Genomic DNA, 15,295 nt, shown 5'->3' on the forward strand with positions numbered 1-15,295 from the left:
GAGTCTTTAAGAGTTGCGGATGTCATCGTTCATTTAAATACTAGCCCCGAAACAATTGGTTGCGGTCCGCCCCGCCCCCAAGGACAATGTCCTATCTCACCTTCTGCAGCGCACTGGGTGCATGTGAACTACAGATCCCAGAATGCTGTGTGAGTCCAGGTAGGTAAACTGCGGGGGTAAACTGTTGTAAATGCGGAAAATGGCGCCACGATGTCATCTGGCCAATTCCCCTACATGCTGATTGAACTCCGATGCCCCCCTGGGTCCCCAGACCACCTCAACCACCTGGGACAGGACTCCACTTGGCGGGGCCAAGGCTGGTAATTCAAGCTTGCCCAGCGCAGAGGAAATTACTCCGTCACCGCCCCATCTCCTCCTGTGCCCGGGGGTGGGCCTTGGTAACTCCAGTACCCTGGAAACGTCCAAATGTCCGCCGCAGCAGATGCCAGTAGGGCCAAGATGCCTGAAGCATTAGGAAAGCGGTGGTGTAGAATTCCTTTTTTGATTAAACAACAGTATGGGGATCAATTATATGATCTAAAAATTACATACAACAATGATATATTTCAATATAATTATAGAGAATGAAATTATGCCCTCTGGAGGGCTTGATATAGAGTAGAACTCATCTCAAAGAATTGTCAAACATTTATCACTTAGCCACCGGAGGGTTAGAGTGTATGGTTTTGTCATTTCCATGATGTTTTTTAAACATACATAAAATCGATGATATTGTTGATTTAAAATTCATTTGAAACCTTGCCTAATTATGATGAATTACATAATTATTTAGGAGAATGATTAATTAGAATAACTGGAAGTTGAATAAATGTACTTCTTTTATATAAATTGCTATAAACTACCATGACCAAAATGCCCAGCAGCAGATTACAGGATATGATGGCACCAACGCTTGTTTGTAAATAAGATGGCTGCTATTGGCGTTTTGTTTGTTTCCCCATGAGCAAGAGACAAGGTGTCTCGAAACGCATAGGGGTGCTAGTTTTGCTGTTGAAATGCCAGAATAAACCGTGGATTTGAAAAGCAAACTGGATTAAAGAGTGTGATTATTGCTGCGTGTGCAAGGAGTTTCCTTTCTTTGAGAAAAGAAGGGTGTTTTGGAGAATATATATCTCCCCAAGATGCCTGAAGCATTAGGAAAGCACACAGCAGTGCTCTACCATCCGGCTATGCGCTTCCTTTAGGAGCCTATTATCCATAGGAAATCCGCAACATTCTATTTGGAATAACTTTGGCGCTGGTTGACGAATCTTATTCCCGCTCCTACCCTTATGTCTCGGGGTGATTCGTCAAGCGGGGGCCGAGAAAAAAGGGGGACCCCAAAACGTGTTTTCCCCATGCAATTTTGGTGTAAATCTGTTAAGTAGTTTTTTTAGATATTAAAAGAAAGAAATCTATATATATATATGGGCGGAGCCTAACCACACATCTCATTGTGAGATCTGATTGGCTGTCAGCACTTCAACCAAGAAGTGTTGGCAGTCATCTTGGGACTAATATACATGATAGCACCTCATTAAAAAGCATTGCAGTTAATAGAAGGCCTATAAGACTTTAAGACTTGGTAAGCCTTTAGTTACATTAGTTACATTATAAATCATTTGTTGATGGTACCATACTCATTTTAGGAATTGTGCTGTGTTCTAAGGTGATTTTACCATGTGAAAAAGCCTTCTGCTGGGATAAAGGGAAACATGTTTGAGAGAAAATTATTTTCTCATGCTTTTCCCACAGAGGTTTGGAAGGTGATCTATAAGCTAAACTGAGAGCATATTTTCTGTAAATTCACATTATCTTTCTCAGTCAGGTGAGAATAAAGTTTGACATTCTCAGTAAAACATGTACATTCAACAAGGGCAGAGACTGTCAGTTTATTCCTTTGTGTTCTACTGCAGCTTCCCAGAGTGTTCTAAAGAACAACTAGTGCTAACAACCTTACTTATGACAAAAGTATAGCACCCCTGAAGCCATCTTGATTGGAATAAATTGGTAACTCTTAAAACATTTAACTTAAAAAGGAACAAAATAAGGGGGTTCATTTTGCCATAGAAAGTATGATTAGTGCTGCAGAAAGAAAAATTAGGGCACATTTCGAATGACTTCTCAAATCCTCTTCTATTTCATAAAAAAATATTCTGACATGCAGACTGAAACATGTCCTTTCAATACCAGCAGCAGACTTCCCTGGTGAGCAGTAGCTTTACTACAGTGATCTAATGCGCAACTAGAGTGCTAACATTCAGGATTTATGGCAAATGTGTGACACATCTGAATGCCTTCTTGATGGAACCAAAGTAAAAAACGGAGGAGACTGTAGTAAATGAGGAAATTAGGAAAGTTCATAACAAATAATAGAGAGAGTAGTAGAGTGAGTAGTAGAGAGAAGTAGAGAGTAGTAGAGAGTGAGTAGCAGAGAGAGAGTAGTGGAGAGTGAGTAGTAAAGAGTAGTAGTAGAGAGTGAGTAGTAGAGAGTGGTAAAGAGTGAGTAGGAGAGTAAGAGTAGCAGAGAGTAGTAGAGAGAGAGTAGTAGAGAATAGTAGAGTGTGTGTAGAGAATAGTAGAGTGTGTAGTAGAGCGTGTGTAGTAGAGCGTGTGTAGTAGAGCGTGTGTAGTAGAGCGTGTGTAGTAGAGCGTGTGTAGTAGAGATTGTGTAGTGGAGAGTGTTTAGTGGAGAGTGAGTAGTGGAGAGTAGTAGAGAGTGAGTAGTAGAGAATAGTAGTGAGTGAGTAGAGGAGAGTGAGTAGAGGAGAGTGAGTAGAGGAGAGTGAGTAGTAGAGAGAGAGTAGTAGAGAGAGAGTAGTAGAGAGAGTAGTAGAGCGTGAGTGGTAGAGTGAGTGGTAGAGAGTAGTGGAGTGAGTAGTAGAGAGAGTAGTAGAGAGTGAGTAGTAGAGTGACTAGTAGAGAGTGGGTAGTACCTAGTGGGCTAGTTTGACCCTAGGCACCCTCAGGATTCAAGTGGACTTAATCTCCCAACTTAGAACGGCCACAGGCTGTGTTTGCACACTGGTGAAGGGAGGGGACGGGGCCTGAGGTGACGTGTGCAAACACGCCTTGTGGCCCGTTGTAAGTTGGGGAAATAATTCCCCTTCAATCCTGAGGGTCCCTAGGGTCCAACTAGCCCACCAGGTGCTTCCAGTAAGCGCCACTGCGCTGTGTTGCAGAGAGGTGGTCTAGGCTGAGCCCCTTTTTACATCTCTCTGCTACACAGCTTTGTGGCGCTTACTGGATGTACCTAGTGGGCTAGTTGGACCCTAGGGAACTCAGGATTGAAGGGGAATTATTTCCCCAACCTACAACGGGTCACAGGGCATGTTTGCACAGTGGTGAAGGAAGGGGATGGTGTAGGAAAGTGTCTCTATATATACTGGACCAAAGTAAAATCAGCCGAACTACGAATTCTGATTTACTCACCTGTTATTAGGAGAGACCTCAGTGCTGCATCTTTGAGCCCAGTACTGATCCTGAAAAGTAATTCTAACCGTACTTACCAGTAACTTGAATTTCCTTCCATAGTCTAACATTGACTGGTTTCACTTGGAAATTCTCCTAAGTGTGGAGTTTTGGAACTTACAAATATTACTCTAAAATCAGCCGAACTACGAATTCCGATTTACTCACCTAATATCAGGAGAGACCTCAGTGATGCATCTTTGAGCCCAGTACTGGTCCTGAAAAGTAATTTTAACCATACTTACCAGTAACTTGAATTTCCTTCCACAGGATATCATTGCCTGCTATATAAAATATATATAAATATATTTAAAAAATATAAAATAAAAAACAATATTAGAATTTCAATATTTTTTACAACTTTTTTTAATTTATATTAAAAATATTTAATGTAATTTAAAAAATAAAATATCTAAAAATAAATATTTTTTAAAAAATGTAGTAAGTCAGTATCAAAAAAAATAAATATAACAATACATTTAAAAATTGTCATTTACAAAACCTTTGAAATTAACTGAAAAAACCATAGGTTTTAGACATGTTATAGTTAGGAATGAGCATTTTAAAAACCTTTGAAATTCACTGAAAAAAACATAGGTTTCAGACATGTTATAGTTAGGAATTAGCATTTAAAAAACCTTAGAAATTCACTGAAAAAAACATAGGTTTTAGGGGTGTTATAGTTAGCTAGACCTTTCACTCGTACAAAACCATTGAAATTCCTCCGTATAACCTGTGCGCCCGCAATCCACTGCTGATGATGTCACATATAACATCATTCATGACATGGTCAGTGACAGCACTGATGACATCTCAAATGACATCACTGATGACATCATCCAGTGACTGTGTGTATCTGAAAGAACCAGGTTAGTATTAGATTCCTTACCTTAGAATATCCCAGGCGTCAGACTGGATCCGGGAACTTTTGCGTAGCAGTACCCTTGCGCGTCGGTAGGCGTCGTCTGCGGCTCCATGTCCGTCGTTGGTGCCGGGATGACGTCGCCGGAGTACTTTGACGCCGCCCTCGCGCGCTGACGTCAGTTCCTATTTTTCCCGCTCCAGCAAGCGCCGATCCGGAAAAAGTGGTACCCTTAGTCATTTTTTGACTAAACTTTTTCGATCATTTTTGATCTTTCTTCGAAGTCGAACGACTCCGACGGTGCCGGTAGGGATGCCTGGGTTCAAGCCCTGCGTCGACTGCAACCGACTGATGTCCGTTACGGACCCCCACCGCCGGTGTCTTCATTGCCTGGGGCCCGACCACGATGACAAGTCGTGCCCCGACTGCCGGGCCTTGACGTCGAAGGCTAGGCGTGAGCGGTCCCGCAAACGCCTCGAGCTCCGGCAGTCGGCCCCGCGCCGTTCGAGGTCCCGGTCCAGAAGGAGGTCGAGACTTTTACAGTGCCATTTCAGTTTGGTCCAATATTTCAACTGAATATCTTCTTTTGATATTCCCATGTTTTGGGTTGTACTTTATTTTGACCTATTGGGCCAGGTGTGGTTGTAACATTTTTGCTCTTGGCAAGGTTTCATTTTCTCGTGTTTCTTTTACTCTGATAATAGTAATGGCCTCTCAGGATACTTTTGAGCAGTTGGCATTATCTTGATGCTAAGTCACCCAGGATATATGGCGTACACACAGATGTAATGTTTCTGTGTTGTGCATATTTAGATACAGCTTTCCTATATACAATAAGACAGGGTACGTATTAGATTTTTGCAAATCGTATTACGATTATGATTTGCAGTTTGCTTTTCTCTTCACTGTATATTTATCTGTGACTGCATGTCATATCCTGTAGATATAGGTATTTGTATTTACACATATATATATATATATATATATCTATATATAGACAGATAGATATATATAGATAGATATTAACAAACAATGCCCAAATCTATATAGCTCATATTGTGTGTGTGTGTGAGACTGTGTGTGTGTATATATATATATATATATATATATATATATATATATATATATATATATATATATATATATATATATATATATATAAAAAAATATAGTCCCTGCTGGCCGCTTACTCATGTGTATAGCTCAGAAACCTTACTGCTCAGTGTACCATTTTTATGATCAGATTGGAATTAGTCAGCCATGATAGGAAATCCACAAAGAAGAAGGTTTTAACCCCTTCCATGCGGATGACAAAGCCAGCTCGTCATGGGCGTTACCTGCGCTACGCGGATGACGAGCTGGCTTTGTCACAAACCGCGCGATTTTTAAATTTCAGCGCACAGCGGGAAAACCCGCTAGCGCGGTAGCGGTTAATATAAGCCTCCAGATTAGATGCCTATTCATTTTCTTAACCAACCAGGTGAAGGTTACTGCTCTGGGCCTCCTTTCCAGAGTATTCACTTTGGATACTGGAAAATCACTCAGCTCTTGATTTATACTTGCAGAGACACTGCATAACACTATCGCGACTCTGTCCGAATGAAGAAGCCAGTTTGAGATGTCGGTAAGTCACAGCTTGATAGTTGTCATCTCTGTTCAGGAAGGAGGCTGCCAGCACCATTCCCCGCATGCACACACAGGTGGACCACAATGTATTGCCTGGTTCATGCTTCGACAGTGGGAGTCCATATGCTAGCGGGCAATGGCAGTGCTTAATCACTGTCCCAAAGTCTCCACAGTAGGTACTCAGTAGTGGTAAGGGGCAAATATCATCACCCGATGATATTTGCCCACCTTACATCTTCAGAGCGCTAGGCCTAGCTATCCCACAAGGCATCCTTCCTTTCCTAAACGAGTCACTCGTGCAGGACAAAGTACCCAGCAGCTTCAAGAACGCACTGCTAATCACATTGTTAAAGAAACCCGGTATTGATCCACTTGTTCTGACTAATTACAGGCCGATCTCCCTTTTACCTTACCTGTTCAAAATCCTGGAGGCCCACGTCTCCAGCTGTCTGTCGAACTTTATTGAAAGCTCTGAGTACTTGGAGCCAAATCAGGCAGGATTTCGCCCATGTCATTCCACAGAGACCGTGATTCTTGCACTTCAAAATACTCTTAGATCTAACGCGGACAAGGACGTACATCAGGCCCTTGTGCTCCTTGATCTGTCGGCCGTGTTCGACACGGTTGACTATTCCATTCTTATCAACCGTGTCGAGCAGGCCGGCCTCAGGGGCTCCGCCTTGAGTTGGATAACCTCCTTCATTGCTGGACAAACGCAATCAGTGAGACTGGGGACCTTTACGGCTCCCAGAACCCCTTCCACCTGTGGGGTCCCCCAGGGATCTTCTTTGTCCCCATTATTGTTTAATTTGCACCTTCGCCCATTATTACACTCTTTAAAAAAATACAAAGTCACTATTTTTAATTACGCGGACGATCGCCAACTGGTTTTTCCCTTAAATTCCGCAGATTCTGTGACTGAATTTCAGAACACCATGACTCATATACAGAGGTGGATGAACCTGAACCACCTTAAACTTAACCCGGGCAAGACAGAACTGATCTTGCCCGGGAAAAGCGAACTCAGCTGGGGTACCCACTTTTGGCCACCTGACATGGGGGTTCCACCCACTAAATCCCTCATGGCCAAGAGCCTAGGGATCACGCTTAGCGCAGACCTATCACTCAAAGGTCAGGTAGGAGCGGTAGTATCCTCAAGCTTCTTTCAACGTAGAATGATTAAAAAAATTGCTCACCTATTAACACACTCTGCACTTTGTGGAAAAGTAAATTTTGCCATGTTCTGTGTCCCTACGTGTCCCCCATCTTATGTTATATGTGTATGATTAATATGCATATGTATTCCCCATGTTCGATTAAAGACGCAATTACAGTTGTGTCCATCTCTAGTATGCCAGTTTCCAGTTCTCGTGAAAGCTACGAGTATTAGGCCTATGTAAAGTTACGTTGCCACGTTTCTCAGTGTGCACGTTATTTCATTGAAAAGCCCCTGTTTCTAGGCCTCAAAAGGGCCCGGACACCAGATTCTGCTCCTGTCTCCTGAACCCTCGCTGAGGAGCGATACAGCCCCCACCTGTATCCTCGACCCTTCACTTACTTCCTGCCTCACAGTGCCCGGCTCGGCCTGGCTCTGCCTGCTAGTCTGCCAAGAATATGTTATGATTCTAGTTATCAGTCCAGCCCTCCTTCTCTGCATTCCTAAACTACTGAATCGCATCAATAGTTTCCGTCACGGTCTAGCCTTTACGTCTCCATGTAAGAGAAATACTGTATTAATGGTCATTTAATATTCTTCATCACGCACTACATGTAGAATAATGCATGCACCAGTCTTAGAGTCTGTTAGCCTTTACCCCGATAGCTTTTAGTTTATATCAACATGTTCTCTAAACATCAGATACTAGATAGGGTTTAGGTACATGTCGCCCTGACTCTCCAGACTCCAGTCTCTACTCCTAGCGCAGAGTTCATAGCCCCCAGCTTCTCCTAGTAACACGTCATTGTCAGTTTGCGCGCACCACTAGGTTAGAGGTCCCGGCTCCTTAGGTAGCCCCCTCCATGTTTCCGCCCCATTTATGACATATTCTGTTACGTTTACATCACATGTCTATGTATACGCCTCTTGTTACACCTACTTTCACCCTTATCTATCGCGACTGCTATTGACCACACCCACTGCTCCGCCTATTGTATGTATTGCAATTGCAACTGTTTTAGTATATATGCTTGTACATTGTTATTAAAATTAGCGCGCTCATTCCCTGTCCCCCCTGCAGGGCCCTGCCATCCTATTCCTGTGCAGGTTGTCCTGTTCCTGTCCTTATGCTGTATTAAACCTGCAAACTCCTACTACCTCGAATCTTGACTCTTATTTATTGAGCTATCTGTTATTGCTATGTCCAGTAAAACCTAGATCCGGTATTATTTATTTATATACCACATAATGGCGCCCGAACAGGGACTTGCCCTTTCCCCACGCGCCGGTGAAGCCACGCCGGCCCCCTGACCCTCTGCAGCCGTGACGGAACCATACCGTGCACGTGCAGATATTTCTGCTTCAAGTATCCCTCAGGCCCACGGAGGAGACGGAGGTGGCGGTCCAGCATCCAGACGAGGCGGTGGAGGAACGCGGCGAGTCCCGACCAGAGCCCAAGCCGAGAGTCCAAGGTCCGAGGTATCCGGAGGCCCACCCGTAACTGAAGTCCGAAGTTCGTCCGTCCGGCGTCGAAGCAGTCCAGTCCAGTCCGAGGCCTTCCGTTCTTGCTGCCCGGTGAGTACCGTTGCTGGGGTAGTATCTAGACAGGGTCAATCTAATTGTCTCTGGTCCGTGGGGTTTGGTGGTACACAGATCCCAAAACGAAGTGTCCACTCCGGTGGATGCGGGTCCTGACGTGTCTCTTTATGAGACCGGTAAGTTTCGTACTGTTCCAGCAGTGCATCTAGTTTCTGTTCTAGTCAGTTCTGTTCTCAAGAAGATTCATGTATTCTGTTTTCCGTATTCCAGGTAGTATTTTGTCAGACCTGTTATTTTAAATGTTCTTCATGTATTTTAATGTCGTGGTATGAGAGTGGTGTAATTATCGTGTTCATTGTGTATTGTATTGTGTCCAGATTACAGTTCAGTCATGCCGTTATTTTCCAGACTACGTCAGTTAAGAACTAGAAAAGGTCTGTTAGAAGCAGCAGTTCCTGTCCCGCCTAGGGACAGTCCAGGTCACTTTATGTATCAGAAGCATGGCATAAGTGCCATATTATATCTAGATTTATGGGTAGAGTATACCAAACAGTTAGAAGAAAAGTATAGATGGCCTGTATCAGGTACGTGGGATGCCGAGTGCATCATGCGAGTAGAAGAAGCATTATGGAAAAAGAAAGCCAGACAGTCACAGAAAGATGCCATCGAGTTATGGCGCAAAGAATCTCATAAAAGAACCGAAAAAGAAATCAGAAAGTCAGAATTAAGTAGAGAATCCTTAGAACGAGCCCAAGAAAGGGAATTAATCGAGATAGGTGAACGAGTCAGAACCGAACAGTCCGACAGACAGAGGAATGCCCTCATTAAGGGTATGTATCCTCTTCTTGCCGAGGGCTTGCCAAAAGCGACCCCGGAGGCATCCAGTAATTTTCCGCCACCATTAGTTCCGACCAAGCTACGTCACAAACCGACCGCAGCTGATATTTTCATCTCGTCCTACTTGGACGACACGGTTCCAGAATATGCAAATCCTGTTCCGCCAGCTCCTGTAAATAATGTAAATCCTGCTCCCCCAGTCACCGGAGTACCTGCCACGGTACCCCCGGTCCAGTCCACATTGCAATTTCCCACTCCGCCAGTACGAAGAGCATCAGTCGAAGATTCCAGTATAGGGGCCGCAGGAGGAGGTCCTCCTGGTACCCCGCCACCACACCAACGTTTAACGTTAGTCGAGTTACATGAATGTGCGTTACAGCGTACGCCCAAATATAAGTCCGTTGCAGATATCCGACGAGCCCTTACTGAATGCCGCTATGATCCAGTTGCAGGTGATGATAGTACAGTTATATATTCCATCCGTGTAAGACGGGTGACCGGGTATTTGGACACCCTACCAGATATGAAAGAAGATCTAGACAGAATATATCGTTTCATCCGTACAGGGGATGATCCAGAAAGTATAGGTGAAGCCATGTCTCAAAGGAAAGCTGAGATCCAGCTCATGATATTAAAGTTTCTGATTAATTGTTTAATAAGGGAACAAGATTATCCGACCAAAGATCCAGCTGAAATGAGAATCCTGACAAGGTGGAGTGATAATATAGCCGAGGGTAAACACAGAACTATCAGTAGTATAGAGAGTATGTACAAGAGAATTCGTAAAGAAATAATAAAGTTACATGAACAACGTAAAGCAGCACAAGTAAGCGAGAAAGAGAATGACTCTTCTACTGAAGAGGTAGAGGACGAGAATCCCGCCAGAATAGCGTATGTAGGAAAATCTAGATTTCCAGACCGCCATTTACGCCTAGAACACAAGTCAGTTTTTCATCATCCAGCACCAGAACAAGGTTCTCTAGAACAAGTATTTCAAGCTACCGATCACATTCTGAAATCACGAATCGGTTATAGTAAGTTAAGTACTATGCATGAACAAGAACTAGCCCGATCAGCAGTCCGATGGATTACTGATTCTACCACTTTTCCAGATAAAATAGTGGCACAAATGTTTCTGAAATTGCCCCCAGCCGAGCAACGACTGGTGGGTATGTATATGATCCAGCACCTCATTACATTGTATGAGGGTCAACATTCTGATCCAGGTCCGTTACACGATGTCCTGAACGAGTTACTCCAGTATAGATGGAACGGTCTAGGTACCGATTTAATTAGTGTTATTCTAGAACAACGCCACAAATATAGAACGTTCCTGAACCCGCATTTTGTTCATGTCTCACCTCCAGAAAGTAAACCGTTTTACATAGATAGACAGAACCCGTTACGAGAAGTAAACCCAGTCAGGACAACAGATGGTGAAATGCAACGAGTATTTGTTTACACCCCGATTACAAAGATGGAACTCTTAGAGATGAAGAAATTAATTCCTTGTCACGACAAAGATCCAGCAGGGTTCCACCGAGAATTAAAAGACATGCTCCGTATGGGAGAATACACGTATCCAGATATTATTAAGATGCTAAAGGTCCTGTTGCCCGCAGGGGTATACGAGAAACTCAAGGAAAAAGATTGGGAGGTGGGAGAGAAAAAGATCGATTGGGCAGTTCTAGAAGATGAAGATAAGATACGAGTACCAGGTACCGGTCTTGGAGAGAAATGTAAAGAATTACCAGAACTGTTAATACAAGTTTTGCCAAGATTATTAGCCACTAAAAAGGAAGACTGGGATGCAATCTCAGCCTGTAAACAGAAACAAGACGAAGACACTAGTGATTTTTATTCTAGATTTGAGAAATGTTTTATCATAAACAGTGGCCTCAAGACAAGTAGCGAGTCATACCCTCATCTCTTTGTTACTAAATTAGTCGAGAATTCAAGTCCACAAGTTAAGAATCGAGTTTTGAAAGTCGAAAGTACATGGCAAGCTAGTACCCCGTCCCAAATGTTACAGATGCTCCAGTACCACCAGAATAGAATCAGAGAAGAGCAAGATCATGAGAGAAAACGTATGAAAGACACAAAAATGAGAGTACTAGTTGCACAATCTGTTCCTCAAGACAGTCAGAAGAGGGGTACGAATCAAGTCAGTCATCCTGCAGCTCCCGTTAAAGGGACATGCAATTATTGTAAACAGCCAGGTCATTTCATAAACGAGTGTGCAGTTCTGAAACATAATATAGCCACTGGTAAAACTAAAGAAAGACCACGTCCGCCTAGACAAGAACAAGTTTCACAGACTTCTCAGCCACAGAATGCACAACAGACAGTTCCAGCACCGCAGCCTATTGCTGCAACACAGCATGTTACACAGCAGATGTACCAGTATGCACAGTCTGAGTATCCAGAGTATCAGCCATATTCATGAAACAGCCTAGAGAGGGAGGTAGGCTTGCCTCTCATCGAGATTCCTGTAGATCAAGAAGGTCCCTATGTTCATAGTCAGGTACTAGGGAAAGACAGAAAGTTTCTGATTGATACAGGGGCAAGTAGGACGACTATCAGTCACGCCGAAGTTCCAGGGGCTCCGCTCTCAGGCTCTAGAAATGTTTCCCTTGGATTTTCAGGAAAGCCTATTGTAAACGAGATATCTAAGCCAGTTACCCTAGAAGTAGGTCCATTGTCCCGCACTACTGATCTGTTACTTACGAAGTCATGTCCAGAAAATCTGTTAGGTATTAAAACACTGAAAGAATTAGGTGCAGTTATTTGCTGCTCCCCAGAGGGAATACGCCTGTTTTTACGTGACTTCAAGGGTCACTATGTATTACGAGATTTTGATCCGAGATTGTCTAATGTTCCGCAGCATCTATGGGCGCAAGGTCCAACTGATGTAGGTTATATGCAAATCACACCCCATCGTGTGACTCTCAAGCCAGGTGTAGTCCTGCCACGAATCAGACAGTACAGATTGCCACCTGAGGCTGTAGCAGCCTTATCCAAAATTATTGACGAGCTCATGGCTCAAGGAGTAGTTGCAGAAACTGACTCCAATGTATGTAATTCTCCGATCATTCCAGTCATGAAACGTACTGATCCAAATGCACCCCCAGTATATCGATTAGTGATTGACCTACGAGAACTTAATAAATGTATTATTCCCCAGTACCCAGTTGTTCCAGATATCTCATCCCTATTGACAGCCATTGATTCCGAAGCCTCATTTTTTACAGTCATAGACCTCAAGAACGCGTTTTTTAGTGTCCCCATTCATCCAGACAGCCAGTTTCTTTTCGGATTTTGTTTAAATGGAAGGAGCTATATGTTCACACGAGCTCCTCAAGGTTTCACAGAAAGTCCTAGTATTTACAGTCAAGCGCTTAAGAGACAACTAGACAACATTCACATGCCAACTGACACTGCCCTGCTCCAGTATGTCGATGATCTACTGATCACAGCCCGTTCTGAACGTGCTTGCGAGCAAGCATCACTTACAGTCCTGTATTTCCTTGCCGAGATGGGGCACAAGGTGTCCCCTTCAAAGCTTCAATTCTGTGTACAGCAAGTGATCTACTTAGGCCACTTACTGTCCAAGTGGGGTAGGCAGTTGACACCAGACCGTATCCAGTTAATAGCGAGTCTTCCTCAGCCCAAGACACAGAAGGAGGTACGTGCTTTTATCGGCCTTACTTCTTATTGCAGACAATGGATTCCTCAGTATGCATTTCTAGCTAAACCACTGATACAGTTAACGACACAGGAGGCAGCCCTATCGACTGTCCTCCCTTGGTCATCTGAACATACACTTAGTTTCAATGAGTTAAAGAAAGCTTTATGCCAAGCTCCAGTTCTAGCTACACCGAACTACAGTAAGCCTTTTACACTTTTCGTCACTGAACGTGAAGGTACAGCATTATCTGTTCTTACACAAGATCAAGCAGGACAATACAAGCCTTGTGCTTATTTTTCGAGCACATTAGATCCTGTAGCCCAGGCTCTGCCTGCGTGCCTCAAGTCAGTTGCAGCCACAGCACTAGCTATCAGACAAAGTGATTCCATAGTATTAGGACATTCCTTGACAGTACAAGTTCCACACTCCGTGGAAGTTCTTTTAAACCGTACACAGACTCAACACTTGACAATTGCACGTTTAACAGGTTATGAATTGACACTGTTCCAGCCACACATAGAAATCAGACGCTGCAACGTTCTAAATCCTGCTACACTGTTACCGTCAGTTAATTCAAATCCTGCCACACACGACTGTGTGGAAGTAGTTAATATTATGACTAAGCCAAGACAAGATCTGACAGATATTCCATTACCAGATCCCGACCTGACACTTTATGTGGATGGTTCATGTATGAGAACAAGTACAGGAGAACTAGTAGCCGCGTATGCAGTGACTACTGACACTGACGTTATAGAAACACACCGTATTGACACCCTGTCTGCTCAAGCAGCAGAGCTAGTTGCTCTGACCCAAGCCTGCATACACGCTAAGAACCTGAAAGTTAATATTTATACAGATTCACGCTACGCATTCGGAGTCGTACACGACTTTGGAGTGCTCTGGCAGGAGAGAGGTTTCATGACTTCTCATGGAACCAAGATTCAGCATGGTCTCCTTATTCAAGCTCTGTTAGATGCCATACATTTACCGACATCTATTGCTATCATGAAGTGCAAAGCACATACGAAAGTTACTGACATTATTTCCCAAGGTAATGATTTAGCAGATCGCACAGCCAAGCTTACAGCACAGACTCCAGACATTTCAGTTAATCCGACACAGACACCTACTCCAGATCTGACTACATGCATGACAGTTAAGGACCCCACTCAAGATGTCATAGATATCCAGTTACATGCTACTCCCGATGAAATCAAGAAATGGTCCGAACAAGGAGGGGTCCAGACAGATCAGGGATGGGTAACGAAGGGTAGAGCCACATGGTTTCTCCCCGACTCTATGGTTCAAGTCATTATCAATACCGCACATAGTCCAGCACATTTAGGAGAAAAAGCTATGTTAGACAGTATCCAGAACATTTGGTTTAACAAGCATTTACGAGCTGCAGCCAAGCAGAAAGTCCGTACTTGTATGATATGTTGCCAGTTCAATCCAGGTAAAAGTGTCCCGGTGGAACAAGGTGGATTCCAGCCCCCTGACCACCCTTTTGAAGTCCTCCAAATGGATTATATTCAGATGGAGCGATGTCGAGGTTTCAAGTATGTCCTTGTAGTTGTATGCGCTTTGTCCAGGTGGACAGAGGCATATCCAGTCCCAGATTACACAGCCGCGACCACTGCCAAGCAGTTGGTTCGTGAGTTTTTCCCCCGTTATGGACTCCCTAGAGTCGTATATTCTGATAACGGCCAGCCATTCTCATCTGAGCTTATGAAACATGTTTCCCTTTTATTAGGGTACCAGTGGAAGTTCCATTGTGTGCGCCATCCTGAAGCAGCCGGTCTCGTAGAGAGACATAATCAGACCCTGAAAATCCGTATTGCTAAAATATGTAAAGAGAAAGGTGTGGACTGGTTAGTAGCTCTGCCAGTCGCCTTGTTTTATATGCGCATGGTCGCACATTCCAGATCAGGTCTGTCCCCGTATGAGGTCGTATTTGGCCGCCCCCCTAATATGTGGGGTACACCTAGACCCCGAAGTATTACCGATGTTTCAAGTAATATGCTGACAGATTACCTAGCTTCCTTGATGTCTGCCCTACACTCTTGTCGTTCACAGGTTGCCGCCGCATTTCCAGACAATACCGAGGTGGCAC

The 15,295-nt window shown here is 43.8% G+C and overlaps 1 protein-coding gene across 3 annotated transcripts in view; it reads left to right on the forward strand.

The window, feature by feature from the left end:
- Positions 1 to 15,295, forward strand: part of INPP5F (inositol polyphosphate-5-phosphatase F) — a 1,146,251-nt gene that overhangs the window by 1,072,584 nt on the left and 58,372 nt on the right. The window lies entirely within an intron of this gene.

This window comes from Lissotriton helveticus, chromosome 5_1 (assembly GCF_964261635.1).
Source record: "Lissotriton helveticus chromosome 5_1, aLisHel1.1, whole genome shotgun sequence".
NCBI classification, from domain to species: Eukaryota; Metazoa; Chordata; class Amphibia; order Caudata; family Salamandridae; genus Lissotriton; species Lissotriton helveticus.